This window comes from Artemia franciscana, chromosome 16 (assembly GCF_032884065.1).
Source record: "Artemia franciscana chromosome 16, ASM3288406v1, whole genome shotgun sequence".
Classification (NCBI taxonomy): domain Eukaryota; kingdom Metazoa; phylum Arthropoda; class Branchiopoda; order Anostraca; family Artemiidae; genus Artemia; species Artemia franciscana.
The window spans coordinates 23,700,794-23,714,449 of NC_088878.1; the positions used below are offsets into that span (position 1 = coordinate 23,700,794).

At 32.7% G+C, this 13,656-nt stretch overlaps 1 long non-coding RNA gene across 1 annotated transcript; it reads right to left on the reverse strand.

The window, feature by feature from the left end:
• Positions 1-706: 706 nt before the first annotated feature.
• LOC136037245 (uncharacterized) lies at positions 707-8,256 on the reverse strand. Its single transcript, XR_010619895.1, has 2 exons — positions 8,099-8,256; positions 707-2,060 (listed from the first exon to the last, which is right to left on the reverse strand). It is a non-coding gene; the product is annotated as an uncharacterized LOC136037245 (long non-coding RNA).
• Positions 8,257-13,656: the final 5,400 nt, after the last annotated feature.

The following is a 13,656-nucleotide window of genomic DNA, read 5'->3' on the forward strand; positions in this document are numbered from 1 at the left end:
CTATTTTGCCATTTAAAGTATTTTTAGGGGACACCCTATCAAAATCATACCGTATTTCAGTTGCATTTACCCTCTCTTGAAAATAGAAACTGTTTTGCAGACTCTTCAAGCCTTTACTGAAGGATGATTCTAAATATCGGATTAACCTGTGCCTATTTTCTGGAGATCTGCGCAAGTTGCATGGGAAGACTGATGGAGATACGTCAAACTGATTCGTTTTTACAAAACTATTTCTGTAATTTTCAAATTTTGTGAAAGCTTCGTTAATATCCGATGTCACTATTTCTGACTTCATAATACCAGTGCCTTCCTGGTAAAGCTTTTCTGCTTCAAAGCTTTCGGCAAAGGCAAAAGACATTCGCTGCTTAGAACAGCTACTGAATTTATACTTTTTTTCTCTATCAAATGTTTCTACGACAGAAAAGACTTTCTTTGAAATCTCCATTGGTAATGTCCTCAATAAATCTCGAAAACTGGAAATTCTATAAGAAAAATCCTTCTCCAAGCAATGGTGGTCACATGCAGTTAAGTACGAACAAATCGGGAGGAGTTTATTCAGCAAAGAGCGACTGTCACTTAGTGTAGCATTAAAACTAAAGAACACCGTGTTCTCAATTGAGTTTTTTATGTGAGTCTCAATTTCATTCCATTCCTTCATAACAATCTTTTTTCTACGACTTTCGTTTGACTTTCTTCTATGAGGACACCTAGTAGCTTTTTACTATTTTTCATTAAAACTTGAACCGCATCAACAAGGGCTTTGTTTTTCTTACTTTTTACAATTTCAAAAAGATCTCTATCCAACTTGAACATGTACTCAGTCAATTTACGTTTTATGTTGACAGTGAACAAGGCGTCTGTTAAGTCATTGTCCAGTAATTCACCTTCAGCGTTAATCTTTTCAAGTACAAGCTCATAAAGACTTTTCATTTCTACAGGTGTAACTGCAATTCCGGCTAGAACTTTAGCATGATTTCATTCATTTAAAATGAGTGTAACTATCTTAGTTAATGTTTGTCTGAAACGAACTGAACCGTCACCTTTGATATTTGCATATCGTAAGTACTTGTCTTCCTTTGGCAGAGACAAGTAAGGAAACCCGACGACCGTAACAGACTTGAAGCACTCTTTTAGTTTCCGCCGTATAATATTTCTTTCTTTCGTTGTTTCCGAATCATACTCTTTTTCTAAAAGGTCGTACGTCAGGTCTTCATCTTCTTCATCACCTTGCATTTTATTCAAAATTACAGTCAATCGTCCGCCCTTGAAATCATTGCAAACGGATCCACTATTGTCTTGAATTTTATTTGCCAAGTTTAGGTAGCGATCTAATTTTCTTAGCTCTTCATCTATTCGTAAAGAATCAGTTGTTACCCACATTATAATGTTAGAAAATAGCAAGGGAGGAATTGTTGAAATAAAATAAAAGTTATCCCCTCGTACCCCCATAACTTCACTATCAGTAAATACTAATGGAACAGCTGAACTACTTTCAAAAAAACTTGTCTTGAGTACATTAGTTAATGCCAAGATGTACTAATTAGTTGGTATCACTGGTGATATATCAATGCCCAATGTTGTTGTCTTTGTACTTCTACCTCCCTGAAGAAACATTTCATCATTACCCGATATTAAGGATGCAATGGTGGATTTTCCAGATCCACGGAGTCCCAAAATAGCAGCAAGTACCGGCGGTTCAGAAGACTTTGCTAGCTCACCCAATCTATTAATTCCATCTTTATGCAGTTTTCCAATTGTTTTATCATATGTAACATTACCCATACCGATTTGGTGGATTGCAATTTCATTTGGGAGGCTGCTTCTCAATGTTAAAATACCACGGGAGTTGTTGGCGTTGAAGAAAGTCCATGTCTCGTTTTTACAGAATGGATCTGAAAGCGGAGTGCTTTTGAAATTATCGTCTAAGGTTATACGAAACACTCTAGGATCTAAAGCACACGATGATTTCAACAGAAGGTATTTGAAATCCTTGTTTATATTTGCTTCGCTGAGGAGTCTTTACACAGAAGCAAATACAGACGCCGTCCACTTGATTTGACCTAAAATAAAATATTATAGGAAAAAAAATTCCTTTTTACAATTTAGATTAGCTACAACTTCAATACACCTAACTGCAATCTATTACAATCATTAAATAAAAACAACAATATTTTTTACTGAAAGTAAGGAGCAACATCAAAATTTAAAGCGAAAAATAATTATTCTGTAAATGAAAGGGGCAGTCCCCTCGTCAATACCCCGCTCTTTACGCTAAAGTGTTCTATTGTTGTAAAAAAGTAGAGTTGTGAGAAAGAGTCAAACTTTAGCGTAAAGAGTGGGGCATTGAGTAGGGGACAGCCCCTTTCAGATACGGAATAATTTCTTTTCGTTTTCAGCTTTAATGTCGCTACTTACTTTCGGTTAAAAAAAAATGTTTTTTTATTTAATTTATGAACATTTTTGAATTAGTGCAGGTTTTGGTTTTGGCTCAACGCACATGAATAATTAAAACTAAATTTGCATCTCAATTTTACTTTTTTTGGCTAAATGACTTTCCCAAAGTTTTGATCGGTCGGTTTTGAGAAAAAAAGGACGGCGGAGGGGGCCTTGCTGCCCTCACATTTTTTGGTCACTTAAAAAGGCCACAAGAACTTTTAATTTTATCTACGAACGTTTTTATTAGTAATAAAATACACATAACTTACAAAATAAACTTACGTAGCAACCTTCTATATTCGTATGTTTTTATTATGTATATGAGGGGGTTCGCCCCTTCGTCAATACCTTACTTTCTAAACTGAAGTTTGATTTTGTTCCAATTCTTTAAGAATGACCCCTGAATCACAAAGGCCGTTTAATTAGAATAAATAGTTCTTTTGAAATTGCTAAAAATACTTTAGCGCAAAGAGCGAGGTATTGATGAAGGGGGGACAAAACCCCTCATATCCGTGAAAATTTCTCTTCGTTCTAAGTTTCAATGTTGCTCCTTACATTCATCTGAAAATGCTTTTTTTTTCTTTTTCATTTCTGAATGTTTTTAAATTAATGCAGGTTTGGATTTTGGCTCACCGTACATTAAAACAAAATATTCATATTAATGTTACTTTTTTGACTAAATGGCCTTCTCAAAATTTTAATCGGGCTATTTTGAGATAAAAGCGTCTGGGGAGGGGGCCTAGTTGCCCTCCAATTTTTTTTGGTTGTTTAAAAAGTCCACTAGAACTTTTAATTTTATTTCAAGAACGTTTTTTAGTTGTAATAAATATTCGTAACTTACAAATTAACTTACGCAATAAACTTCTATACTTGTTTACATATATAAAGGAGTTTGTTTACATACATAAATATATATATATATATATATATATATATATATATATATATATATATATATATATATATATATATATATATATATATATATATATATATATATATATATATATATATATATATATATATATATATATGTGTGTGTGTATATATATATATATATATATATATATATATATATATATATATATATATATATATATATATATATATATATATATTACATATATAAAGGAGTTTGCCCCCTCGTCAATACCTCGCTCTTTACACTAAAGTTCGAATTGTGTTCCAATTCTTTAAGAATGACCCCTGAAACACAAAGGCCGTTTAATTAGAATAAATAGCTCTTTTGAATTCACTAAAGATACTTTAGCGTAAAGAACGAGGTATTGAGGAGGGGACGAACCCCCTTATATACATAATAATTTCTCTTTGTTTTAAGTTTTAATGTTACTCCTTACTTTCAGTTGGAAAAAAAACTTGTATTTTTATTTAATTTCTCTCTTTTTTTAAATAATGCTGGAGAATCCAGCATTATTCATGGAAGTTCTCTTCCCCCATAATATATTCCTCCATGGATAGATCCTCTCACGTAGCCCCTTCCCCACCACCAGAAAAAAACCAAAAACGTCTGTATACTTCCCAAAAACCAATATTATATGTAAACAGTGGGCAAAGTTCATAACTTGCAGCCCTTCCCCCGGGGACTATGGGGGATTAAGTCGTCCTCAAGGACATAATTATTAGATTTTTTGACTATGCTGAACAAAAGGTCTATCTTGAAATTTTGATGCGGTGACTTTGGGAAAAATGAGTGTGGGAGGGGGCCTAGTTGCCCTTCAATTTTTCGGTGACTTAAAAGGGGACTAGAACTTTTAATTTCAGTAAGAAAGAGCCCTCTCACGACAATTTAGGACCATTGAATCGATACGATCACCCCTGGGGGAAAAACCAACAAAAAGCAACAGCGAAAAAACATATAAACAAATAAACACGCATCCGTGATCTTTCTTCGGAGAAAAAAATTCCACATTTTTACAGATAGGAACTTGCAACTTCTACATTAGGGTTCTCTGATACGCTGAATCTGATGGTGTGATTTTCCTTAAGATTATATGACTTTTAAGGGTTGTTTCCCCCTTTTTTCGAAGATAAGGCAAATTTTGGGTAAGACTAAACTTGATGAAACTTATATATTAAAAATCAACATCACAACACAATTCTTTTGATGTATCTATTGGTATCAAAATTCTGTTTTTTAGAGTTTCGGTTACTATTGAGCCGGCTCGCTCCTTACTACAGTTCGTTACAACGAACTGTTTGATTTTATGACAAACAAGAAAGAAAAAATAAAAAATATACAAACAACATAATTCAATAGCCTAGAAAATGAGGGCAATATCAGCCAGTGGAGAAAAAAAAATGACAAGTACAAAAGCATATATTTCAGCAAGGACCTCCACCAAGCCGTCTTCAGTGCTCAAAAATAAGAAGAAGAAAAACTAACCCTTTGACGTAAACCCAAAAAGAGCAGAAAAAGCACTGAATCAAACAAACAAAAAGCAAACCAGAAGAAATTAAAGATAATTTACCAATTAGAATGGCCAAAATTTCTCTGCTTAGCCATTGACATTGCTTGTCTACTGACCTGATTTTTATTAAAAATTTAGTCAGATTATCTTAATTTAAACTGAGTAAATGGTGTCCGAATCTCTTATAAAATTATTGTAAATTTGGCTTATAGAAATATATAAAACAAACAGAAATTATTACGTATATAAGAGGGCTCGCCCCCTCGTCAATATCATTTTCTAATTTTCGTAGTACTTCCAAAATAGCTATTTATTCTAATTAAACGGCTTTTGTGAATCAGGAGTTATTCTTTCAGAATTGGAATACAATTTGAGCTTTAGCGTAAAGAGCCAGGTATTGACGAGGAGGCGAGCCCCCTCATATACGTTATAATTTCTGTTCCTTTTAAGTTTTGATATTGCTCCTTGCTTTCAGTTGAAAAAACTATTTTTTTTTTATTTATTCTTATAAAGAAATGGTTATATTCGGAATATCACTAATAGTGCAACCTCGCAGAAACAATAAGATGGATGCATTGGTCAAAAAACTACAGTATTTGTTTCTTGCTTAAAATGATTTATCTGAAATCTCTTATGAATTAAAAAGAAAATTAATTGTAAAGATGAATAAAATTGCCACGTTTACGGATTTTTACAAAATCAGGAAACATGAAAACGAATAAATTTTGTCATAAATCTGAAGATCTGTCATTCTTAATACCCCCCCCCCCATGTTTTCACTAAAATTTAATTTGGTTTTCTCTTATAGCCTCTTTGAATCTAAAAAAGGCATTCAATTGATAAAATTGTAACGGTCTTTGCCTTTTATTTGTTTAAAAACTAAAATCATTGAATTAAACCAGAAGAGATGGAAACAAAACAGCGGAAAACCAACAAAGATAGACGGACATAGACGGATAAATATCCTAAGATATCTGGAATATACCTCTATCTTGCTTCAAGTCTATCCAGAATTGTCAGTTGTGAGTAATAAATTATTTATTACAAGCCAAAAAAACGAGGCATATACAACTACTACTACTAACAACTTACTGTAGCTAGCAAATCCAGTAAAAACCCAATCTGGCAAAGCTTTCCTTTATACACACATCCATGAACTTCTTATTTTCTTTAAATATTTTCTCATATATACATACATATATATATATATATATATATATATATATATATATATATATATATATATATATATATATATATATATATATATATATATATATATAATATATATATATATATATATATATATATATATATATATATATATATATATATATATACATATATATGTATATATATATATATATATATATATATATATATATATATATATATATATAGATATATATATATATATATATATATATATATATATATATATATATATATATAAATAAGTTGTCTGTGTGTGTGTGGGTCTGTCGGGTGACGTCATGTTTGTGTGTTGACTGACGTCATGTTTTCGACTGACGAAATTACAGACCGGGACATCGGGACACAAATGACGACCGGCACATAGGGAATATAAATGACGACCGGGACACTCAAAGAGAAAGCGACCGGGACACAAGGAATGTTCGATTAGCAATCACCATCAACAAAGCGCTGGGACACAAATGACGACCGGGACACAGGGAGTATAAATGACGACCAGGACATAAGTAAAAAAAAAAAACTAAAAAAAAAGTAAAAACTACAAAAAAACTAAAAAGAAAAAAAAACTAAAAACTAATAAAAAAAAGTAAAAAAGCTAAAAAACTAAAAAAAACTAAGAAAGAAAAAAAATAAAAAAAGGAAAAAAAAATGAAAATAAAGGAGAAAAACAAAACTAAAAAAAATATAAAAAAAACTAAAAAGAAAAAAGAAAAAAAAACTAAAAAAATTAAAAAAAAAGTAAAAACAAAAAAAAACTAAAAAGAAAAAAGGGGAAAAATACAAAAATTTATCTCATCATATACCATGTCAAAAACGAATGTATATACAGACCGGGACACCGGGATACAAATGACGACCGGGACACAGGGAATATAAATGACGACCGGGACACAGGGACACAACTACAACGGGGACGCCGGGGGCACAGAGGGATATATAAATGACGACGGGGACACAGGGAATGTTCGATTAGCAATCACCATCAACAAAGCTGAAGGGCAATCATTAGAATCATGAGGTATAACTAAAAAAACTAAAAAAAAGGTAAAAAACTAAAACCTAAAAAAAGACCAATTCAAAAACGAATGTATATACAGACCGGGACACCGGGACATAAATGACGACCGGGACACCAGGACACAAGGAATATAAATGACGCCTGGGACCCTCAAAGAGAAATCACAGACTGGGACACCGGGACACAAATGACGACCGGGACACAGAGAATATAAATGACGACCGGGACACAGGGACACAACTACAACGGGGACGCCGGGGGGCACAGGGGGATATATAAATGACGACGGCGACACAGGGAATCGTCGATTAGCAATCACCATCAACAAAGCTCAAGGACAATCATTAGAATCATGAGGTATAGATCTGAATATGGATGGTTTTCCCATGGACCATTATATGTTGCATGTTCAAGAGTCGGTAAACCTGACAATCTATTTATATGCACAGACATTGGGACAGCAAAGAATGTTGTATATTCGCAAGTTTTTTACGTAGTTAGAAACATATATATATATATATATATATATATATATATATATATATATATATATATATATATATATATATATATATATATATATATATATATATATATATATATATATATATATATTCACAGGTGGGACATAGGGACACAACTACAATGGCGCGTAACTAATATGGCGCGTAACGATTTACGCGCGCGGGGGGGCTTGGGAGTTTGCACGAAGGGCCCCCACCAACTAGGTGTTGGGGTGGCGCTTCGCGCCACCCCAACAGCTAGTATATATATATATATATATATATATATATATATATATATATATATATATATATATATATATATATATATATATATATATATATATATATATATATATATATATTGTTGATAGCTTTAATTCTGATGTACAAAATCAGAATAAAATAAGCCACATCTGTATAATTCATTAAATAATGATTATGAAATAATAATAAATTTAATAATGATTAAATTAAGAAGAGGAAAAACTACCTACAGCCAAGAAAAGCACAAAAGAAATTTCGATGGTTCTTATCTCACTTCTTTTAAACGAATGACTTTATTCATTAAAAACAAGCCATTTTATTTTACAAACGATTTCTATTTTTTTCAGTGTCTTGCGCAAAAATCTTGGTCATGATCATATTGATAATGTAAAATAGAAAACTGCGCAGTTTAAATTCGATGCTTTGGCTAGCAACAGAGATGCTTTGGCAACTGAGACGGAATATCTAGCCAAGCTTTGGGATCTTTCCCAATGAAATTGACCTAAGTGTCTTCAATGGAAAAGTGAGGAATTTATATATATATATATATATATATATATATATATATATATATATATATATATATATATATATATATATATATATATATATATATATATATATATATATATATATATATATATATAAATATATATATATATATATATATATATATATATATATATATATATATATATATATATATACATATATATATAGGCTATATATATACATATATATATATATATATATATATATATATATATATATATATATATATATATATATATATATATATATATATATATATATATATATATATATATATATATATATATATATATATATATATATATATATATATATATATATATATATATATATATATATATATATATATATATATATATTTATAAGCGTTTTCCAAGATTTCTGTTTCCCCCTAAAAACCCCTATGTCCCGGGATCCAATTGATAATGGAGCATCCAAGACATAAGATCTTTCTATATATCAAGTTTAATTAAGATCCGATCACCCATTCGTAAGATATAGGTACCTCAATTTTCACGTTTTCCAAGATTTCTGGTTTACCCCTCAAACTCCTCCCGATGTCACCGGATCTGGTTGGGATTTAAAATGAGAGCTCTGAAGCACAAATCTCTTCTAAATACCAAATTTCATTAAGATTCGATCACCCGTTCGTAGGTGACAAATACCTCATTTTTTCCAATTTTTTATTTTTTATTTCAAATCATGTTTATTCTGAAAAATTAGAAAAAAATGATGTATTTTCAACTTATGAAGGAGTAATCAGATCTTCATGAAACATCATACTTAGAAGGACCTCGTAACTCAGATCTCTTATTTTTAATCTCAATCGGATCTAGCGTCATGGGGGGGGGGGACCAGAAATCTTAGAAAATACTTAAAGCGGAGAGATCAGGATGAAACTAGATGTGAAGAATAAAAACAAGTCTAAGATACGTGACTGACATAACCGGACCGGATCCTTTCTCTTTGATGGAGTCGGGGCGGGGGGGGGGGTGTGATTCGGAAAAATGAGGTATTTGTAACTTACGAACGGGTGATTAGATCTTAATGAAATTTGATATTTGGAAGGATCTTGTGCTTTAAAGCTCTTATTTTAAGTTCCGACCAGATCCTAGGACATTGGGGGAGTTGGAGAGGGAAACCGGAATTCTTGGAAAACGTGAAAATTGGGGCATTTTTATCTTACGAATAGGTGATCGGATCTTAATGAAACTTGATATATAGAAGGATATTATGTCTCGGATGCTCCATTTTCGACTCGAATTGGATCCGGGGACATAGGGGGTTAGAGGAGGGAAACAGAAATCTTGGAAAACATTTAGAGTGTGAGAGATCCGGATTAAACTTGATGGGAAGAATAAGCACAAGTTCTAGATACGTGATCGATATAATTGGAACAGATGCGTTCTCTTTGGACGAACTGGGGGGTGTTAATTTGGAAAAATTAGAACAATTGAGGTACTTTTAACTTAAGAACGGGTGACCGGATCTTAATGAAATTTGATATTTAGAAGGAATTCATGTCTCAGAGCTCTTATTTCAAATCCCAACCAGATCTGTTGACATTGGGGGGAGTTGGAGGGGGAAATCTTGGAAAATGCTTAGAGTGGAGGAATCGGGATGAAGCTTGGTGGATAGAATAAGCAAATGTCGTAGATACGTGATTGACGTAACCGCACTGGATTCGCTCTCTTTGGGGGATTTCAGGGAAGGGGTTCAGTGCTTTGGCGAGTTTGGTGCTTCTGGATGTGCTAGGACGATGAAAATTGGTAGGCGTGTCAGGGAGCTGCACAAATTGACTTGATAAAGTGGTTTTCCCAGATTCGACCATCTGGGAGGGGGGCTAAAGGGAGAGGACAAATTAGAAAAAATAAGGTATTTATAATTTACGGGTGGGTGATTGGATCTTAATTAATTTTAATATTTAGAAGGAAATCGTGACTCAGAGCACTTATTTTAAATCCTGACCGGCATTAAGCCTCTGATTTTCCTTTTAAATCAATCTATTAATTCTTAGAATTTTGTTAGAGCTCGTACATTATGAGCTCTTGGCTCTTAGCTCTTCTGGCCTCGTCACAAGTGCCATATGAGCTCTTAGCTCTTGTAAACTTGCTTTGAAAAAAAAAACCAATTCTTGTAAAAGTTATAATCTTTTATATTAGACAGAAAGACATTCTTCCGTTTTTGCAAATATCTTCTGTAGTTGCCTCTTTGGACTTGCAATTTTCGTTTTCAGTAGATATGGTGTTTTTGGTATTTCTTCAAAAATGGACTAGCTTGAGGACAGGTTCCGCAAGCGCAGAGAAAATTTTGTCCACTTTTCATTCAGTTGCAGTGTTACCAGATTGGCTTGTTTCAAGCCCCGGTGGCTTGTTTCTCTGGGCTGGGGTGGGCGTTTTTTGGGGGGCCTTGGGGCGGGAAACTGGGCTTATTGTTTTTTAATTTGGCTTGTTTTGGGCTTTTTCTACTCAAAAGAATAATTTTTTTTTTTTTTAGAATTTTTTTTTTAAGTTCAAGTTCATTCTTTTACAAAACTTTCGACGAAAGAAAACGAACGGATTTAAGGAAAAGTTTAACTATACCCTACGATTCACTAAACAAGAAGAAGAAAATAAGTAAAGTGAGTCACAAAGAACTATTTATTACGGCAGATTACTAGTTACAACTATTGAATAGAGACGTTTCAAACAGTTCGTGGTAACAAACTGTAGTAGGAGCGACCCAGCTCAATAGTAAACGAAACTCTAAAAAACGGAGTTTTGATACTAAAAGATACATCAAAAGAATCGAATTTTTATGCTGATTTTAAATATATAAGTTTCATCAAATTTAATGTTTGTCATCAAAAGTTACGAGCCTGAGAAAATTTGCCTTATTTTGGAAAATAGAGGGAAACACCCTCTAAAAGTCAAAGAATCTTAACGAAAATCACCCCATCGCATTCAGCGTATCAGGGAACCCTATTGCAAAAATTTCAAGCTCCTATCTACAAAAATGTGGAATGTCGTATTTTTTGCCAGAAGACAGATCACGGGTGCGTGTTTATTTGTTTTTTTTTTTTGTTTTTTTTTCCCCAGGGGTCATCGTATCGACCATGTGGTCCTAGAATGGTGCAAGAGGGCTCATTCTGACGGAAATGAAACGTTCTAGTGCCCTTTTTAAGTGACCAAATACATTGGAGGGCACCTAGGCCCCCTCCCACGCTCATTTTTCCCAAAGTCAATGGATCAAAATTTTGATATAGCCATTTTGTTCCGCATAGTCGAAAACCATATAACTATATCTTTGGGGATGACTTACTCCCCCACAGTCCCTGGGGGAGGGGCTACAAGTTACAAACTTTGACCATTGTTTACGTACAGTAATGGTTATTGGGAAGTGTACATACGTTTTCAGGGGGATTTTTTTGATTTTGGGGGTGGGGTTGAGGGTAGTGGGCTATGTGGGAGGATCTCTCCTTGGAGAAATATGACATGGGGGAAGAGTAATTCAATGAAAAGGGCGCAGGATTTTCTAGCATTACTATAAAAAAACAATGAAAAAGTAAACATGAAAAAGCTTTTCAATTTAAAGTAAGAAGTAACATTAAAACTTAAAACAAACAGATATTATTACGCATATGACGGGTTCTAAAAATACTTTAGCATAAAGAGCGAGGTATTTAGGAGGAGATAAATACCTCGCTCTTTATGCTAAAGTATTTTTAGTAATTTCAACTATTTATTCTATGGCCTTTCTGATTCAGGGGTCATTCTTAAAGAATTGGGACAAAAGTTTTAGTTTAAAGAGCGAGGTATTGACGAGGGGACAAACCCCCTCATATACATAATAAAAATATAAGAATATAAAAGTTTGTTACGTAAGTTAATTCTTAAGTTACGTATATTTTTTACTAACAAAATGTTCGTTAAAAATTAAAAGTTCTAGTTGCCTTTTTAAGTAGCCGAAAAATTGGAGGGCAACTAGGCCTCCTTCCCCACCTCTTATTTCTCAAAATCGTCTCATCAAAACTAAGAGAAAGCCATTTAGCCAAAAAAAAAAGAATAAATATGCAAATTTTATTTTAATAATTTATGTGCGCAGATCCAAAATCAAACATGTATTAATTTAAAAACGTTCAGAAATTAAATAAGAAAAACTAGTTTTTTTTTAACTGAAAGTAAGGAGCAACATTGAAATTTAAAACGAACAGAAATTACTCCGTATATGAAATGAGTTGTCCCCTCCGCAATCCCTCGGTCTTTACGCTTAAGTTTGACTCTTTGCCACAATTATGCTTTTTAAAACAATTAAAAACTTTAGCGTAAAGAGCGAGGGATTGCGGAGGGGACAACTCATTTCATATACGGAGTAATTTCTGTTCGTTTTAAGTTTCAACGTCGCTCCTTACTTTCAGTTAAAAAAAAAACTAGTTTTTTATTTATTTAATCATCTACAAAAGGTAAGACGCCAAATACGACATTGTGTTTGAAACAGATGGAGATGGACTTCATAACCCCCGAGCATGGAACATTCAAAATACTACAAAAAAATACCTTGCAGTTGTGTTTGAAACACATGGAGATAGACTTCATAACCCTCAAGCACTTTCCAAAAAAAAGTTGAAAATCCAACGAAAAAGCTTAATTTCCAACGTTTTCCTGATTATTCTAGCAAATAATGTTGAAAATTAGATACGAAATTATTTTTTAATAGGAATTTTTTCAGTTTGCACCTCAAGGTACGAATGGGAATTGAATAAGAAATCATCGGTTTCTTTAAAAAGAAAAACAAATGTCGAAATTCTTCAGATTCTGTGAAATTCATATAAAAATGAGCTCCTTCAGTGGAGCCAAAACTAGGAGTCTTTGGACTTGAGCCTGATTGGTAAAAGAAACCGATTGATGAGCTGCATCTAAAAACCAAAATGCTGTATTACAAAATAATCAGCTTTTGATATGCATATTTTTCCTAAGGTGATGACACTGAATTTCTAAATTGCAATTAGCTTTTTAGTTGATGTAGCATTTTTTTTTTGTCAAAAGCTGTACATTATATTTCATTTCTCAGAAATTATTTTAAATTTTTCTTGCTTGAGGTATTAAGAAAATGTACCAAAAGTATTGAGAGTCATTACGTTGATTCTCTTGAAGTTTTTTTTCCTTTGTGATACAGAATTTCAAGCTTCAATTATTTTCCTTTTTGCATTTTACCACTCTATCCAAAGAAGTAATTAAGCCTGTGTATTTCTAGTTGT